Raw genomic sequence first — 19,078 nt, 5'->3', positions numbered from 1 at the left:
CCTGAGCAGAGAGGACAGGGCCAGCTCCCGTTTGACATCAATATCGCTGTCACATCATTGTCAGAAGCAGATGAACAATATCTGAAAACATTTTAATTTCTAAAAAAGAAAACTTTTCAAACAGGTTTCCTTAAAACTTTCAAAGTCTGCCATTGGTCGCCATCTTTTTAGCATCTTCTCAGCAGCTATAGGGTAAATGGATAGAAGGAAGACCAGTCAGAATTCAAAACGCAAACTAATGAAATAACATCATGAAAAACATCATTTAAAAGAGGTTGAATGCTGAACGGCACAAAATGAGCAATGCATAATTTTAACAGCTGTTAAGAAAATGGTTAAGAAATTGAGACTGAAGCCTGGAATAATGGCTGCTGAAAATTCAGCTTTGCATCACAGAAATAAATGAATAACTTTTTTATGCACATGATCTCTGTTGTGCATTTTCTGATTCTTCAAGTGGCCCCATGCACATGTCCAGAATTGAAACCTCCTTCAGTCTCTGCCATTGATTATAACAGTTAATGAATGACTCTGAAGAGCCAATCATTGATCGCCATGTAATCAGCCATGTGTTCTTATAGTACAATGACAAATGGCATAGTTTCGAGTCCACCGCGTCTCTATTCTACCACTTAAAATCAGATAAGGTGTACCACAGAACAAATCCTTCAAATTATTCATGCTCAAGGGCCAATTAGAGAACCAGAGAGAGAATGATTAGGAGAACACGGAGACTGTTCACAGCATCCAACATGTCCCTTTCAGTAAATCTGCAACATGAATTCATCTTTTCAAATTTCAATGCTTCATATTAGGTGTTCTGCAAGTGTGTTTTTATCAAGTATGTGTCCTTTCTCTCAGTGGAACTCTTTAACATTAGCACATTTCAGTATTTTAGATGAGTTACAGTGCTCGCTAATGCAAATGCTTTTTTCCTGTTCGCTGTGCTGGTATCTTTTTAGCCCAATAAGTGCTCAGTGAAACATACTGTCGCTCTTGCTCTGATTAAACTATTGTCATGCAGGGGAACCCGTCCGTGTGTAGGACATCAGCAGTGCTTTTAGGAAAACTGCATTTACTGTTAGCTGAGCTTAGCTGTTAGCTGTTAACTCTCTGGTTAAAGGAAAAACATACCTGAAACACAACACACAGCCATTTCACTGCATCAATAAGCAAGAAGTTTATGAGATTAACCAATGTTCAACAATAAGGACCAGCTGAGCTGATGGTTTAAGTGACCACAGATACAAAAATACAGCTGTTTTAGCAACAACAACAAAAATTAAATCTTTTTTTTTTTTTTTTTTTTTTTCAGCTGTATGTTTGGTGCCTGTAAATTCATAATCCAAATTTATTGATGGAAACATAATGTAGCACAAAACTCTTTATGATTTTGAACCCTTTCTAACGGCATCCATCAGTTATCAGATTAAAAAAAAAAACTTATACCTAACATTATTTTGATTACATATTTAAATCAGTTGTCTATACATCACACACATTTGTAAGACAATAAATCTAATAATAAATTAATAATAAATTATTACATATAAGTACATTACTGTTCAAAGGTTTGGGGTTGGTAATTTTTTTTATGTTTTGCTTATCAAGGCCACATTTATTTGATACAAAAATGATATATTATTGCAATTTAAAATAACTGTTTTGTATTTGAGTACGTTTTGAGATGTAATTTATTCCTGTGACGCACAACTGACTTTTCAGCATCATTTCTTTAGTCCTCAGTGTCACAAGATCTTCAGAAATGTTTCTTATATGCTGATTTGCTGCTCAAGAATCATTGTTGAAAAAAGCTGTGCTGCTTCATATTTCATATCATCATTGGCCACTGAAAAACTCCACCAGTGAGCATTTTTATGGGTTAGATAACACTAAAGAAGATAGTTTTTTCTCATTTCCTTCTGTCAGGCTCCATTTGCCCTGCACCACACAAACAGAAAACTCATCATCAATGCCATAATCGTGGTAGTGGGAGCATCAGACATGGGTTTAGCTTTTCTCGAAGCATTAACATTCAGGGAAGCAGTTTGATTGAAATGCTACTTCAATCAAATGGTTAACTCTGATTACTAAGCCTTACAGTAAATAGTTTTTTTTTTTTTTTTTTTTTTTTTTGAAGAAGAAGAAGAAGAAGAAACAGCAAGATATTTGTGTCTGAAAAGATCTTTTTTTGTTCTTCTTTTTCTGGGAGGTGGAGAGACATCATCTCAAGTGTGATTATAATTAGTGAGAGTGACCCTCAGGGATCTCAGCCAAACAATGATTGCATGAAATCTGAGCTTATCCCTTTATATAATAACTCCCAGCCCAGCACACACCAATTAATAGCTGTATTCTGGATCCTTCTGTCTCTGGACAGAAATCTCTTTGTGTTTTAAATAGGATTCTTCAAATAAACTATAAGTCTTTATTAACATTTTTAAGCAGTGATTCCCAGCTAGGCATCAGTCCCAAGTGGTACTTTGAAAGATTTCATCTTAAATATCAGAGCCACATTCTGGTGAGAAAAACCTTATAGAAAATGCAACTATGAAATTCATAAGTCACTTTACAAAGACTGTAAATGACCTTTACTTTGTTAAACATCACATCTAGAGCAAACTACAATTTTTAATTACTGTTTTCCTTTTGATTGTGTTTTAAAGAGCAATTTATTCCTGTGATGCACAGCTGTATTTCCAGCATCATTCCTCCAGTCTTCAGTGTCACATGATCTTCAGAAATCATTCTAATATGCTGATTTACTGCTCAAGAAACATTTATTATTATTATCAATGCTGGAAACAGTTGTGCTGCTTCATATTTTTTGTGAAAACCATTATATATTTTTTTTCATGATTCCTGATGAATAGAAAGTTCAAAAGTAAAACTTTTTGTTATAATGTTATAAATGTCTTTACTACAACTTTTGATCAATTTAACACATCCTTGCTGAATAAAAGTTTTAATTTCTTCCCTAAAGAAGAATTTAAATGTAGTGTACAGTAAAAGGTTGGGAAACACTGTTTTTAGACAGTGACATCCACACACTTTAGCTCTTTCGTCTCCGAGGGATTTCACTTTTCAGAAAGTCATTTCTCAAGAGGATATCAGGAGAGGTCAGGGGTTTGGATGCAGCTTCTCGCAAAGCGTTTGACCAAACAAAGCAGTGATTTAAGCCAGTTCTTGTTTCCTGAAAGCTGATAACTGTCTGTCAAGCAGGGGTCGCTCTGCGGCTGTGTGTGTGTGTGTGTGTGTGTGTGTGTGTTAACTCCTGCTGGTTTGGCAGACACCGCGGGCACACAGCTGTCTAGAGCTAGCAGTGTGTGCATGGAGGTCACGCGCTGGCCCTTTAATTAGCCCTGCCAATGTTCTCTAGGCCGCAATTGGTGCTTGCTGTCACTAATGACTTGACTAATGAGGCAGTTAGTGTCCACTAAACTTATGGCCGGTCAGCCCCTGTAGAGGCCGCCTGACTAATGGAGAAGGTGGAGGCCATGGCCGACAGCGCTTATCTGTCAAGCCAAAACCACTGGCCCCCCTCACACTCTCTCTCTTGTCTTTTATCACCCCTGAGGATGGGGTGAAACGCAGGACCATAGAGGACCAATAAAGATGCTTGGCCCCTAAACTTAGCAGTCAGACACCAGCCACAATAAAGGCCTGTCAGCTGCTGATAAGACCAGAACGCTGTGAGCTGGTGGTCGAGAACAGCCTGCGGAGAGAAAACACACACATACACACACGAGATTAACATTTCACACTGACACGGATTCACCAATTATTATTTTTCGAAAAATTATTCTGTCCTTTAATTAATTCCATACATTCTTAATGAAACAACAATGAAAACATCCAATGCCATCTAGTAAATAATATTAGTCACATTTGCTCAATTTTATCAAACAAAAAGTTATTCTTTGAATCATGTTTATAATTAACTACAACATCTGGTCCCTAATTAGCTAATTTGGTTAATTTAGACTAAATGTGCATGCCTTTTTTAATCTTATTTTTATTCATAATATTTATTCATAATAATTGTGTTTGAGAATATTAAAAAATAATTTAATTTATACATGTTTTTAAACGTTATTTTAATAAATAATAATTTAGTATTTTAGCAATAAACATTACTTAAACAATAATTAATCATTAAAATGTATAATTACATTTAATTAGTGTATTTAGGCATGTCCCGAAATAAAAATCTTGTTTTTAATTTAATTTATTTTTAAGTGTTTTTTTATGTTAGTTTAGCACTAAACAATAATTTAAAAAAAATAATTAATGGGTATCATTAAAATCAAATCATAAAAAAAATATATATTTTTTTTTTCATTTAAATTATTTAGTGCATTAAGGCATTTTCCAAATTTTGTTTAAATATTTGAATGTACACGTTTTTAAATGTTATTTTAGCACACAAATCAATTAATGTTATTAATTTTGTATGTATATTTAAAAGTGGATTTAGGCATGTCATTCATTTTGTTGACAGGGAATGAAACCTTAAAACAGGGTCAAATAGAGGACAGATAGCTGAAGATGACAGTCGCAGCTCTGTCTGCCTGCATCGCGTAGAGCACTAGAACACAGAGCCGTTCTCCGTCTGATCAATCAAGACAGTCCACAGGCCTCACACACTCCTCTTTTAACACACGCTAGCCTGATTTCCTCAGATAGAGATCATGTCTTTCTAACACATACAAAACAGGTCATTTACATGACAAGAGACCTTTTTACACTCCTGAGGGGACGGGGGAGGGCGACGGAGGGAGACCACTACACACAGGAAACAAAACAAGAGGGGAAAAAAGGCAAAACAAAAGGAAAGGCTTTTACTGTGATGGTTGGAGAAGAAAGCACTTTAATGCTGGAAATTAAGGGATTTCAGCATCTGTCCATCGAGTGTTTGCAGAATAACCTCACACACCGCATGCTTTTGTTCAGACGTCGTTACTGTCCTCTCTTCATTCAATGGTATTCATTTTTGGACAGAAGAAAAGGAACAAAAAAATTGACCAAAACAAGGCTCATTTTCCACAATGGACACGATCTGTCCTACACCGAGTCTGTTCTTCAAAAACACGCTTACTGTACCTGAAATTGATTTGGAGACATGTTCGATCAACAGTTTGATCATCAACGATTCTTTGTATATGTCAGGATGCATAAAGTTGATAAATAAAAGAGTCGATGACATTATGTGACTCTCACTCGACTACATTTCTCTTTCCCGCCAGTCCTCATCTCAGATCAAACAATCTCACTCTCATCTCCATGCACGGTTTTCCAAATTGCTAATCTGATGACAACACAAGATTTCTGGTTACAAGGTCAGAGATGCATTACAAACGAGAGGCATTCAGACATCATGCAGCATATTTCCACTCCATGAAAGAAGAAGAGACTGCTTTATTTCCATTCTGTCACACAGATGTGAAGTGCTTAAGCATTGAAGCTGTCCTGTGATGTCAGTAGAGTTCAAACTCGAAGGCCTGACTCATATTTTAATGAAAAGTCAATGCATTATAAACATTACTAATAATTTCTTAGGAGAAAAGTTTATACAGCAGATCTGCACTGTACTAATATTGTAAGTCTCCTAAAAGAACAGAGTTGTCAGTGCTCAGTGCTCTTTATTATTGTCTTCTTGCATGATTTAGTTAATTTATAATTATTAGATTAGCTTCCACACAAAACCTTGATTCTGAGCATCTCATTTATAGCATAAACCAGTGAATATGTCAGTTAACCTTGAGCACTGAGAAACCGTTTCGGTGAAAGACACACATGTCCCTCTGGCTGCTCTGTTCATTGCAGTGTAAGATTGATTGCGGGATGTGTTCCTCCACAGTCACTATACAGTGATCAGGATCAAGCCCAGCTCTCTTTGCACTGATGGATCAGCGTGGTGACGGGTAAGATGAAGGATATCGTACACAAGGCCAAACACCTGGAGATGATGGAGAATGGTAAAGTGAAGTATGTGAAAGTGAAAAAAGTAAATTCATAATTTATGAATTGTATGATGATCAGATCCTCTGCACCGGCCTGCAGTATCAGGTCAAAGATACACAACATCAACACAATTCAGCGAACCAAGATGCCACTGTGAATTATGAAACATGTATTCTGTGCCAGTGCAGATCATTGTTTGCAAATTAATGCAATGCTAATTTGGTTTTCATGCAGAGTACAGTAATTAGTACATTAGAATTCAGCTTGTGCGTACAGTATGATGCTGTATTTGGCAGAGTCTGACAATACATTTAAAAATTAAATTAAATTTATGCATTTATCAGACGCTTTTAAAGGCGACTTACAGTGCATTCAGGCTATCAATTTTTACCTATCATGTGTTCCCAGGGAATCGAACCCCCAACTTTGCGCTTGATAACGCAATGCTTTACCAACTGGGCTACATGAACACATTTAATGGTAGGACATTGCAGATACTTTATATATAGAAGCTGCCAATGCAAGTGGTCACAATGCGAGTCCCCAAATCCATTCCAGTGAGTAATGTTCTTGAGTCCATTCCTGTGAAGCAAATTCTCAAGTCCATTCCAGTACGGGGAAACCCAGAACCCAACCCAGAGAGCATCACACTGTCCATAATGGCTCTAACATGTGAATGTGTGTCTGGGTCACACACAGATCCACACGTGTCGGCTCCAGCCCCAGTCCACTCCAGTGTCAGCTCAAGCGCCTTAGTCTGCTCCGGTGTTGGCTCCAGCACCTCGATCCGCTCATGCATGTTCTTGTTCCAGAGCTCAATCTTGTGTCTGCTCCAGTACCGAATCTCAGCACAGTATCAGCCCTCGGTTTAGAGCTGTACCCAGTGCTTTAAGTGGGCCGGTATGCACCGGTACTCAGTACCGCCTCTTCCAAATATAGCTCTTGAGTGTACCGCCACCTCTCCGTGCGCCCAGAACGTGCTTTTAGCGTACCAGTACGTTCATTTGGACATCTGCTTTAATAGAGGTTTTAATCCTTTGCCTGCGCTGCCGCTTTTCAGAACGCCCTTCACAATGCGCTTCCTAATTCTTCCTAGTTCGGAGTATGGAGCGTGAATCATTTGAACCAGTTCCGGAGATCGGAGCGGGATCGCGAATCATTTGAGTCATTTCGGGAGTTCGTTGAGGGTTCGCGAATCATTTGAGTAATTTCGGGAGTTCGTAGCGGGTTCGCGAATCATTTGAGTCAGTTTGGGGATCGCGAATCATTTGAGTCAGTTTGGGAGTTCGGAGCGGGATCGCGAATCATTTGAATCAGTTTGAATGCAGTAGCTCTTTCTAAGGGTATTTTTTCAAAATCTTTTTGCACATTTTATTTATGTTCAGTAACTAGTTCTTTCTAGCTCAAGCAAATCCACAAACTAATAAAATTATTTATTATTAAGGTCGCCTGTAGAATGCTGTATATAAAACCCCTTCAATATAGTTGTTGTTACCTCAGGGGATGAGAGGAGTCATAAAAAAAAAAAAAAACAGAAAATGTATATATTTTTTGGCTATAATAGAGTACCGGCACCTATTTTGGGCCACTTAAAGCACTGGCTGTACCAGTAGGCTTCTCTCACTCCAGAGCTCAGGCAGATGGCTGCACTTGCCCCTGAGCTCACCTTGAAGCCCACTTATTTCCTAGAATTCCCCAAGAGAATTTTGGGGTGAGGGGGCTACCATGTTCCCGTGTTTCCGGTGCCCTCTGTTTCTCCAGCACCTCCTGGGCTACTGCCGACACCTTCCTGCCACCCGAGCTGCCGCCACCGCTCTGAAGGCTTTGTGTTCAGTCTGGGCCACCCCATTGGACTGTTTATGGCACAAGGTCCTGCATTGCAGGAGGGCGGAGTACAGTCTTTGTTTTAGCTTGTTTAGAGTTTGTTTTGTTCTGTTTTCCTGTTCTATTCTTTTCTGTTTCTAGTTAGTTTTCTATGTTGTTAATTTGTTATGTTCTCCTTGGTTTCTGATCACAGTTAAGATGTTCCTTGTTAATTAGCTCCTTAGTTTTCTATACATAAAAGTCCTCAGTTTGAGTTAGTTCTTTTGTATGGTCTTATGTTTGCTTACTTGTGGCTGTGTTTGGTTTACTCCTACTAATTCCTGTGCTTTTCTTGTGGATTGTTCTTGAGGAACTCTTGGTTTATTGCTCCTTCGTTGTGGACTTTGTTCTACACAGCCCATGGCAGATAAATTTGTACATATGTTTATATAAAATGTATGCACTTACAAATATATTTACCAGTTTCTACAAAGTTTCTGCAATTTGTGATAAATAAAAGATTTTTAACTACTCTTCAGATGCACAGTCTCACCAGCGCCGATGCCATAATCCAAAAAACCAACAGTATGAACCAACATCTCATTTACCAAGACACTGTTATTCTAAATCCGCATCCAACTGTCAGAGCATAACAAGTAGCTAATTAGCGTGAGTAAAATCTCATCTCCTTTCATCCATTTAAAGGGGAATATTAATATTAGCAGGGTGAGCTAAGAATTAATCTACACGGGCAGAGATGAGCCACTGCGATCTGTCTGATTAAGCCTATTATATTTACTAATTACAGCCTCTTTTAATAATCCGGGAAGTAGTGCAATTATCAGTGAATGCTAATTATACTGTCTGCATATGAAAGATATCAGTTTAGTGGCATGAGAATGTGTATTTGGGTCAACCAGAGAGGCATCGCTGGGTCTGGCTCAGAATAAGCTGTCAACACAAATGACCTGATAATAGTTTTGGCAGAAATCCTGATTTTGGTCGAAAACATTCAAGCACTCAGAGGTTGAGCGGAGCTGGCGATGCTTCAGCACCATGGACAGGGCTTGAGCATTCAGCCCTGCATTAGGAAAGACAGATGATATGTAAATGAATGCTATTTAACATAAACTGGCAGAAAATATGGCATTGAAGACATAAGCTACAGGACTGAAAGCATGAGATGTATACAAGACAAAGGTCTGGTTCTCAAATCTGATTGGATGAATCAAGTTCAAAGCCAATTTACACACACCTTTGACCGCACATGAGTTAATACTATTGAAATTAATACTTGTATGAATAATTTTATTCAGCAAGGATGCTCACAAGTAAATGCAGCCTTGGTGTGCATAAGAAAAAAAACATTTAAAAACATTTTGAATGGGACTTTGTATTAATGTAGCAAGTTGCTACATTGCATGCAAATATTAATAATTAATATCAATAATAATAACATTAAAAATAATAATACTAATGATTTGAATAATAATTTTCATTACAGTTCCTAAATGTTCCAATTTCATGTTTTTTAATAAAAAAATGTTGATTGCATTATTGATCCACAAGCCATTTATTTTGTATTCATTGATACTACAATTGTTTTATTCTGAAATATTTAAGAGAGCATGCTTTAGTGTAAACAAGGCAAAAGTAATACAGTAATAAAGTCATTATACCGGATCATGCGTGTGTGACTATATATTCACCGTGTGTCATTTTGTGTGTTATTTGAGCACCGCCTGATTAGTTTTCATCCTTGAAGACTCTAATGTTAATATCAAAGACCTTCCTTCACAAAAGATCTCAATTAAATCAATCCAGCATTGATGTTGTATGAGGGTTTGCGACACTGGATGCAGCAGTGAAAGGACATCACTTCCTTCATCTTCTCTCCCTTATTTCTTTTTCTCCCCCTCATCTAACCTAATGGGACCTTCTCCGGGTTGCTAAGTGACCCTTCTCTGTTTCACAGCCACTGATATTATCTCTCCAAAGGGCTGTAATAAATTGCTTCCCTTCCCCCTTGTGCAGGGTAAATGGCCTTAAGTTTATTTTACACTTAAGTAAACCAGTTTTTTTTTATTGGGGGGAATGTAACTTGATTAATTCTCATTGGTATGAATGTAATAAAGTCCAGTGTTTTTTCACAATATGTTGTCCATGTCAAATGTAGCCACAATGTGAATTGTGTAAAATATACACCAAACACAAAATGATGTTTGACACAGGTGATGCTGCGCTGTATGAAAACAGCATAGACATGTTCACCTGCGTGGAGATGCTCATGCATCTTGGTGTCAGCGGCCGTCGGGTTCATGTAGTCCATTCTCCCAAAGAAGATTCATTTTCCTGTTTCCACAACGACTGTGTGGATCATTCAGTAAAACAAGCGCTAGAAATGGAGGAAGTCCATGTCTGTCATGACTGCCTGTTGAATCAAATCAAACACTAGATCCCGATAAGTTAAGAACACTCAAAACATTTGAGGAAACGTATTGCCTCAAAATATTTTAGTAAACAAACTCACTATTTTTATGATAAGTAAGGGAGGGCTGAAAGCCATGGGAGCCAAGCCTTGTTTCCGGGATCCTACCCCACTCATCACAATAATAATTATATTCAGATCATTACAGATAAGTGCTAGTTAGCAACAGCACACTGGCATGTAATAATGTACTTAACAAAAAGACTAACAATACTTGCATGTACTTAGTAAAACAACATGCAGTGTATATAGTCTTTAAGTTTTGATGTCCATCCTACAAGCCAACGGTAACACTACAAAACCAACAGAAACCTATGTTAATCCTAACTGACACAGCATTAAAGTTACCTTATGTCTCTCTATGTTAATCTTGTGAAATTTCTACATTTATGTTTCTTGTTGTCTGATGCAAAGCATGCTGGGAACTAGAAAATGCAATCATTTTAAGTTCACAACATTTTAAATTTATAGAACTTATTCCAATTAAGCCCAATGAACTTTCATTATTATTTGAGTGAAATCAACTCATTTCATTTAGTAAATTTCACTGTTTGGTTTAACAGTAAAGGATAGAGAACACACAGATCCTGTGACATCACCACTGATGCTCAGACTAATGGAGTGTGCGATGAGTGAAATTACATGCAGAAGGCTCTCTCCAAGGCTGTATGTATTTGATCATACAGTTTAAAATAGCTGTTTTCTATTTGAATATATTTTTAAAGGTAATTTATTCATGTGATCAAAGCTGAATTCTCAGCATTATTTCTCCAGTCTTCAGCGTCACATGATCCTTCAGAAATCATTCTAAAATGCTGATTTGCTGCTCAAGAAACATTTCTGATTATTATGAATATCGAAAACAGTTGTGCTTCTTCATATTTTTGTGGAAACTGTGATTTTTTTTTTCAGGATTCTTTCAATTTCAATTTTCAACATTTATTTATAGAATTATGTATGTTTATAAAATTATACATGTTTTAACTCTCATTTTTTATATCAATTTAATACATCCTTGCTAAATAAAGTATTGATTGTTTCCAAAAAAAAGGTAAATCTCACTGACCCCAAAATTTAAAATGGTAGTTTTGTAATGGTAGCAATGTTATTATTATTACATTTATTTTATCATGCTCCTGTGCCTTTAAGATATTATTTCACCTATAAATTTACATTTTTAGTTATGAAAGTTACAGAATGATTTAGTATTTAATTTTTAAAAAGATTAAGGACATTTTAACTCTTCATAATATGAGTTCTTTAACATGCGTTTAAGGGATGTTTAGTCCATCATGATTAGAAACCACTTAAAATACTGCACGTTTGTACATTTTAAATAAAACAAACTTGCATTCACTTTTCGTAGGTCTTCTTCTCTCATAGAACTGTCCACTATGATGCCTTTAAGTCCATCAATGATGCCTGTTTGCTGCTCGATGGCCATTTGGTCATAGATTTCACCTTCCACACCAACGACCCCTCCATACACGCCGCAGGCCCCTGGACCGAATACTCCCGCCGTTACCCTGCCAATCAGTGGAGCGACTCCTGCTTTAATTCTAAGGAGGTGGGGCAGAGTTTGGCATCTGTTCTCCTGCCCTTATGTGACCCCGACCCTGGAGCGTCCCGCCGGCTCACCGTCTGACCACAACCACCTCATTCCAGTGTAAAATCAGGCCAAGATCCAAGGTCACTATCTCTCCTTCTGAATTTCTGAATCAGTAGGAAACAAAACATCACAGAGACTTCAATGTCAGACAGCTCTTTTAAAGAACACCTTAGTAACTGCATCAAACACCCTAGCAACCCCCAAGCAACCAGAACACTCTGGAAAAATTCTCCAAAATCCACTCAAAACACTTTAGCAACCAAGAATACCCTAGCATCATAAAGAACATTTTTGCAACACTTAAAGTATTCTTCAGAAGTGTAACATTTTACAATAACTATTCCTTTGCAAGAATCAGTCAAGTGCTCTTTATGAGTTTATTAGAAGTATCCCTTTTTATTAGGATTTTAATACTTTTCTCCCATTTTATAGGCGTGCAGGAGTTTAAAACATTTAGCATGTGTTGCGTCTCCCCGTTTTTCCCCCTCATCTAATTCTGACTGACACCGAACTATTGACAGTTCATTTGCATAATCTAATCACGGGCTAAGTGATTATAACAGAATGGACCATCTGTTACACAGAAACAGCATCTGATATGAGATAAACAGCTTTATAATTATATTTGTGGTGTTCGGGTGAAAATGCTATTAATTGTTTGTTTGTAAAAACAATAGTTATGAGGAATAATTTATAATAATTCTCATATACACAGGGGCAAAATCAGGGGTAACTGATTGACCACACTGGTGTATGAAGCACGTAAGATGAACATGCAAAGTAAGGTGTGTGTGTGTGTGTGTGTGTTGTCATTATTTGCTCACCCTCATATAGCCTCACACCTGAGTGAACTATGTCTTTAAATACAAATGTGACTTTTTAATATCCTTTTTATTTTTTTTTATTTTTTTTAATTTAGAGAGAACTGGTTCTTGGCTCTTTATCATGACTGCTTCGCTGACTTTGAACAGGAAGTACAGCAAATCATGAACTCTGCCAAACTAGAGGTCAGTTTCCTGTACATCTACATCTCTGTTAGAAGCATTTGTTCTGTAAAAAGCCTTACCAGAACATCCTTTGATGTCAGATAAACGCATTTATGCAATTATTTAACATGGTTGAACATGTGTGTGTCATGCACCAATCCTTTTAATGCAATGTATTTCATGCATTTAGTTCTGGTGGGGCAGAAATACGACCAAAAATGTAATAAAATAAAACTGGTTCGTCTAAAATACATATAAAGTGAAATGAAATGAAATAAAAATGCTTTCAAATCAGATTTCAGATGCACCAAATGTCTTTGTTCAAGTTTGGCAATATATTGTATGTGGAATAAAATAAAATACAAATAAATATAAAACCCTACACAGGTTTCTCTAAAATAAAATAAAATAAAATCAGACATCAGATGCAACATATGTGTTTGTCCAAGTTAGATAAGCAAACCGTCTTGCCCAATAAAATGCAATAAAAAAATTCAGGTTCCACTAAAAGAAGAACAACAAGCATAATAAAAATAAAATAATATTTTCATATTACAACACAAAAAACAAGACTTTTGTGTCTCCACAGGGTGAGAATGGTTCAGTGTCAATGCAAAAGGCTCTTGAGAATAATCAGTCCGATCAGTCAGTGAGTCTGAGTCTGGGTTATCTGAAGTACAACAGATACCATCCGACTATGTACGTCCGGCTGTAATCAATATCCATTTAATATTTAGAAGTTTTTATTCAGTAGCCTACTTTATCTGTTTTATCCTTCCTTTATTTCCAACATTTGCTGTGCCATATGTTTGGTGGGAAACACATTGTGGGGGTTGGGGCTCAAAGATCTTCACAGCAAATAAATAAAGCCTCTTGTTTTGTCAAATGCAAATGTTTGGTGTGTATTGGGTGACAGTACATTTCAAATATCTGACTTTGCTCTCTTGAATACACCATGTATGCTGTCCAGTATTATATTATGTGATGTCTCCTCAGCGGTGGGGCAGATAAGAGCAGCAGAATGAGGGGAATCTGACCGGGTGTAAAGACGGAGCGCAGCAGCAGCTGTATGATAATGAATGTGGGGCAGAAAAATTACAGACGCATGATCCAACAGTCGCATGTCACATAGCTCATGTATTTTAGTATGTTTAGCACTGGTGAATAGTAATGTGATATTAAAAATGAAATAAAATAAAAAATTATAAAAATTAAATGAAAAGAAACTTACACTTGAGATTTTAAATGCAACAAATGGCTTTGTCTAAGTCAGGCAAGCAAACCATCTTGCCTATTAAGTTCAAAGTTAATTGTGGAAATTAATTCAAATTTAACATAAACACAGGTTCCACCAAAATTCACATTGATAATAATAATAAATAATAATATTAATAATAACAATAAACTACATAGATTCTTCTAAAATGCACATCAAGTTTAATAAATAAATAAAGCTTATCAGACATCAGATATGTTTGTCAACGTTTGGCAGGTAAACCATCTTGCACATGAATCTAAAAGTTGGGTATTGGACATTTAATTATTAATAATATTATTATTATTATTATTATTATTATTATTATCTTTTTTATTTTTTATTTATATTTTTTAAATGCAATAAAAACCTACAAATTAATGTAAATTGCACATCGAGTGTAATAAAATAACAAAAGAAAATCATTTTTAGAACAGCTTACATCAGATGCAACAAATATGATGTTCAAATTAGGCAAGTAGCCCATCTGGCCCCCCAAATGCATCTTGTATTTGTAAATAAAATAAAATGAATGCAATACACATAAATGGTCATGAGTTATGAAACATAAATGCTCAGAGTTATGAAATCACGTGCAGCAAATGTGCTTGTCTGCAATTACAATAATGCCATTTTTGTGACATTCTCCAAACGATTCGAGGGAGATTACGAGAAATTCCGCTATGACGAGACCGTTGCATTGGAATGACATCATCACACACGAGCACAATTCTGCTGCTGCTGATGATGATGATGATGATGGCACGAGCGAGTTTGCAGACAGGAATGAGTCCGTTTGAACAGAAGGATGATGTGCGTCTGTGGCTGCCGCTCGCGCAAGCGTGTCTTTTGTGATGCAAACAAGAGGAGCCTCTTTTATGAATTATGTATGCGCGCAATGAGTGATTAATACGTCCCGCATTCAACTGTCGCACATGTCCGGAGCCCGCGGGCGTCTGATTTATATATTTAATTAGTCGCGAGACAAATATTACGCATGCAACGTGCAGGCCTTTTTGCAGCACGAACTGATTTAAGGACGTTTGGTTTAAAACTGCGCCGCTTTGCGCGCGTGAGCATTAACAACGGAACTTCTTTGTTGCCATTTCCCCCTTTTAATTTGAAATTCTGATGCTCTCAGAGCGAAGGAGCCCCTAAAAGGTTGCTGACAAAGGCAGGGCACGTGTGCATTGACGGAAAGCATCAAAGCGTGAAAAGAGGAGGAACCAGCGTGTGCCTAAAGCATCCTAATATAATAAACCTCAGGTACATCTGCCCGAGCAATATGCAGACCCTCCCATCTCCAAATCCATAGGGATTTCAGCTCCATCTGATTGGAGGAGGCAGCGAGGGGCGAGAACAATGTCATCATTCCTGCTTAAAAACACTGCTGCTATGCCTCCGTGATGGAAAGATCACCGCACGCGTCCAAATATAGTATCAGGTGTGCCTCTGATTCCAACCCGTCTGAAGTGCCTTTCAGCTGGCGAAGATGCCGAGGGGATTTTTAGTCAAGAGAAATAAGAAAGCGACACCTGTTTCATACCGCGTACGCTCGGAGGAGGATGAGCAGGGCGCGTTTCCAAGCGCGCAGCAGGACGCGGAGGGCGCGCACCGCCCGGCGTCGCCGCGCACGGACTCGGTGCAGCCGGTGCAGTTCGGGAACCCAGAGGTTGTTTACCGATCCATGTACAGTCCGACCCGACCCGTGAGCAGAGAGCACGAGAGAGCGTGTTTGGAAAGGCGTTTCAATCTCAGCTCGCCCATTTCGGCGGAGTCATTCCCGGCGGCGCCCAACGGCTCCGATCACGCGCCCTTCGCTCCAGTGGATCTTAAAATCGGCACCAGCAACAGCACCAGAACCGGCACCACATTAACCACCAAACGACCCGCATCAGACACGGAGCGCAAAGGCAAACCAGCATCCAAGAAAGCCAAAGCTATGCGGAAACTGCAGTTTGAGGACCAAGTCACCACTTCCCCGGTTCTGGGATTGAAGATCAAAGAAGGTCCGGTGGAGCAAAAACCCAGATCTCAGTGCACAGGCGACGACAAGCCGCTTGGAGAGTTCGTGTGTCAGCTGTGCAGAGAGGCATACGCCGATCCCTTCTCTCTAGCCCAACACAAATGCTCAAGAATCGTCCGGATCGAGTACAGATGCCCCGAATGCGACAAGCTCTTCAGCTGCCCGGCGAACTTGGCCTCGCACCGACGGTGGCACAAACCCAAAACAGCACCGCAGAACCCGGAAAGCAATAAAACCCCCGCGCCTCAAAAAGAGGAGACTTCCAGTGACAGAGACACTCCGAGTCCTGAACTTTCCGAATCCGGGTCCGAAGACGGGCTTTATGATTGCCAGCACTGTGGGAGGAAGTTCAAACGTCAGGCGTACCTGAAAAAGCACGTGATGGCGCAGCACAACGCGTGCGATAAATCCCAAAGCCAGGCGCCGCTGAATCTGAGCGCGTCCGAGTGTCACAGCCACCTGTGCCCGGTGTGCGGAGAAAACTTCCCCAGCAGAGTGAGCCAGGAGCGGCACATCCGTCTGCTGCACTCGGCGCAGATCTACCCCTGCAAATACTGCCCAGCCATGTTCTACAGCTCGCCTGGACTCACGAGACACATCAACAAATGCCACCCGTCGGAAAACAGGCAGGTGATCCTGCTTCAGATGCCTGTGCGTCCAGCCTGCTGAAGCAAAGCTGTGCCTTAAACCAGTGCTTCTCTACCCACCTCTCGCATAACTCAGGAGCGTTTGACCTCCAAACCGGGTCGGGAAGCACTGCATTAAACCACAGAATCGACCTGGACGAGCACCAGATGAGACTATTTTCAAATTTAAGGTAGTTGATCTACAACAGGTTAGACTGTTCGCTTATTTTTCTAGGATCTCCGCACAAGTGCTTTTAGCTTTTAGACCTAAGAATCCTAGAACATGCCTTGAATTCACAGGCTGTACATACGTCTCCATCGTCTCTAGCTTTAATAGAGCTTGTGAATCTGTGGACTTTGACTGTAGCTTTCCAAACAACCTTCTGACAAGGGTTTCTCCCTTTAGTGTAGCCAGAAATGCCTTGAATTAGATCTTGACATGCTGTAAAACTGCCTTAATCATGTAAATGTTGGAGTGATTGCGGTTGCTGATAATAATTTTTATATTGTTGTTATTCTTCTTCTTGTGTGTGTATATGTTTGTGATTATTTATCTTATTATTATTTATTTATTTCAAATGTTTTATTTAAATTATTTGTCTGCCTATCATTTGTGATTGATTTGAAATTTGTCTCGACAGCCAAATGTTTCATTTATTGATCTAAAGATCGATCTCTGTCAATGCTGAAAGTCTGAAATTTACTTTGCATCAGATACAATCGTTTATTAATTTATTCATTTTTTTGTACATGTTTAGTGTTTGTGTTTCTGCAGTTCTGCTATCTGTCCAAAAATACTTATAATAATAATAATAATAAAGTCCAAAAACTCAAATGGGATCCACTCGTAATGTGACATTCCAGCAATCTGTTGTCATGTGGAAACCCAGACACTGTGAACAAAGAAATTCATCATCTTCATTGAAATGTGTCTAACTTGATTCTGTACCAAGATATGTCTGCACTTAATAAAAAACATCAACCTAAACAATCTGTTTGTCTGTGGCTAATTACATCCTGAGATTTCCTCTTAACAGCAACAAACTCAAACTCATTATGAAAAGTCATTTAACAAGTTCTCAACACAAGACAGACCACAGTGCTGTTTTAAAACAGCAATGAAACTCTTTTCTTTTTTTTACTTTTTTGAATAATTAAAAAAAATCTATGACCATGAGGCTAAATGGAAAATATACTTTCTAATGAACTGTTAAAAAGCTAAAACGTTTTTAAAAACAGTCAAACTTGAAAACAATATACAATTTGTGTGTGTATATTTAAACATTTCCATTTTAATATAAAATTTGTAGATATTTTTAAGAAACAACATCATTAAATTAATAAATAAATATATGCGTGGTTTGCCTTTTAATATATATTAAAAATATATAAATTTCTAACCATTTGAATGAATTAGTGGCTTCTTAAATATTATATAACATTACATAGTAATCTAAATTTTATGAAAGTTAATATAAAGAGTACAGAGAAAATCTAACTTATACTTAAAAAATGTGTGTGGGATGAGATCAGGGGTGGTCCCACATTTTAACCAAAGATTTGTGGATCTGTTATCTAAATACTATGATGAAAACAGAAAATAGTTTTGCTTGGTGTCGGTATGCAAGGGACTTTCTCCAGCAGCTCTGACACACACATGCTGAAGAGAAAATTCACCATAGACACCAAATCCCACAATGCAGTACCTCATACACACTGCTGTTATGCAGACAGCCTCCCAAAGGCCATGGGACACACACAAACACACACACACACACACACACACAAACTTCCACAATCAGCCTCACCCCAGGGCTGAGAACACATTTCCATCTTGTATAAAAGCTGTTGCTTGATATGGATTTTTAAAAAATATAGAAATACTTTGCAAATAAATATATTGTATTGTGATAATGCTTATAATGATTATATTCTATTATATGTACCGTATATATATATATATATATATATATACGGTACATATAATAGAATATATAGTAAAAATGACAAAAACAACTAAATGACTAACACTGTGTGTATGTGTGCATGTGTATGTAGACATGTGTGTGACCTTGGACCAAAAAAATGTCAATGTCTCAAAATTGAGATTTATACATAATCTGGAAGCCATTAAATAAGCTTTCCATTGATTTATAGTTCATTAGGATCAGACAATATTTGGCTGAGATACAACTATTTGAAAATCTGGAATCTGAGGGTGCAAAAAAAATCTAAATACTGAGAAAATCGCCTTTGAAGTTGTCCAAATTCTTAGCCTTAGCAATGCATATGACTAATCAAAAATTACGTTTTGCCATATT

At 37.9% G+C, this 19,078-nt stretch overlaps 1 pseudogene; it reads left to right on the top strand.

Moving 5' to 3' along the window:
• Positions 1-15,107: 15,107 nt before the first annotated feature.
• Positions 15,108-17,493, top strand: LOC113093345 (insulinoma-associated protein 1a pseudogene; annotated as a pseudogene).
• The last annotated feature ends 1,585 nt before the right edge of the window (positions 17,494-19,078 follow it).

Source organism: Carassius auratus, unplaced genomic scaffold (assembly GCF_003368295.1).
Source record: "Carassius auratus strain Wakin unplaced genomic scaffold, ASM336829v1 scaf_tig00214968, whole genome shotgun sequence".
NCBI classification, from domain to species: domain Eukaryota; kingdom Metazoa; phylum Chordata; class Actinopteri; order Cypriniformes; family Cyprinidae; genus Carassius; species Carassius auratus.
Note: the sequence above shows the minus strand (reverse complement) of the source record. Positions and strands in the feature narration are given on the sequence as shown.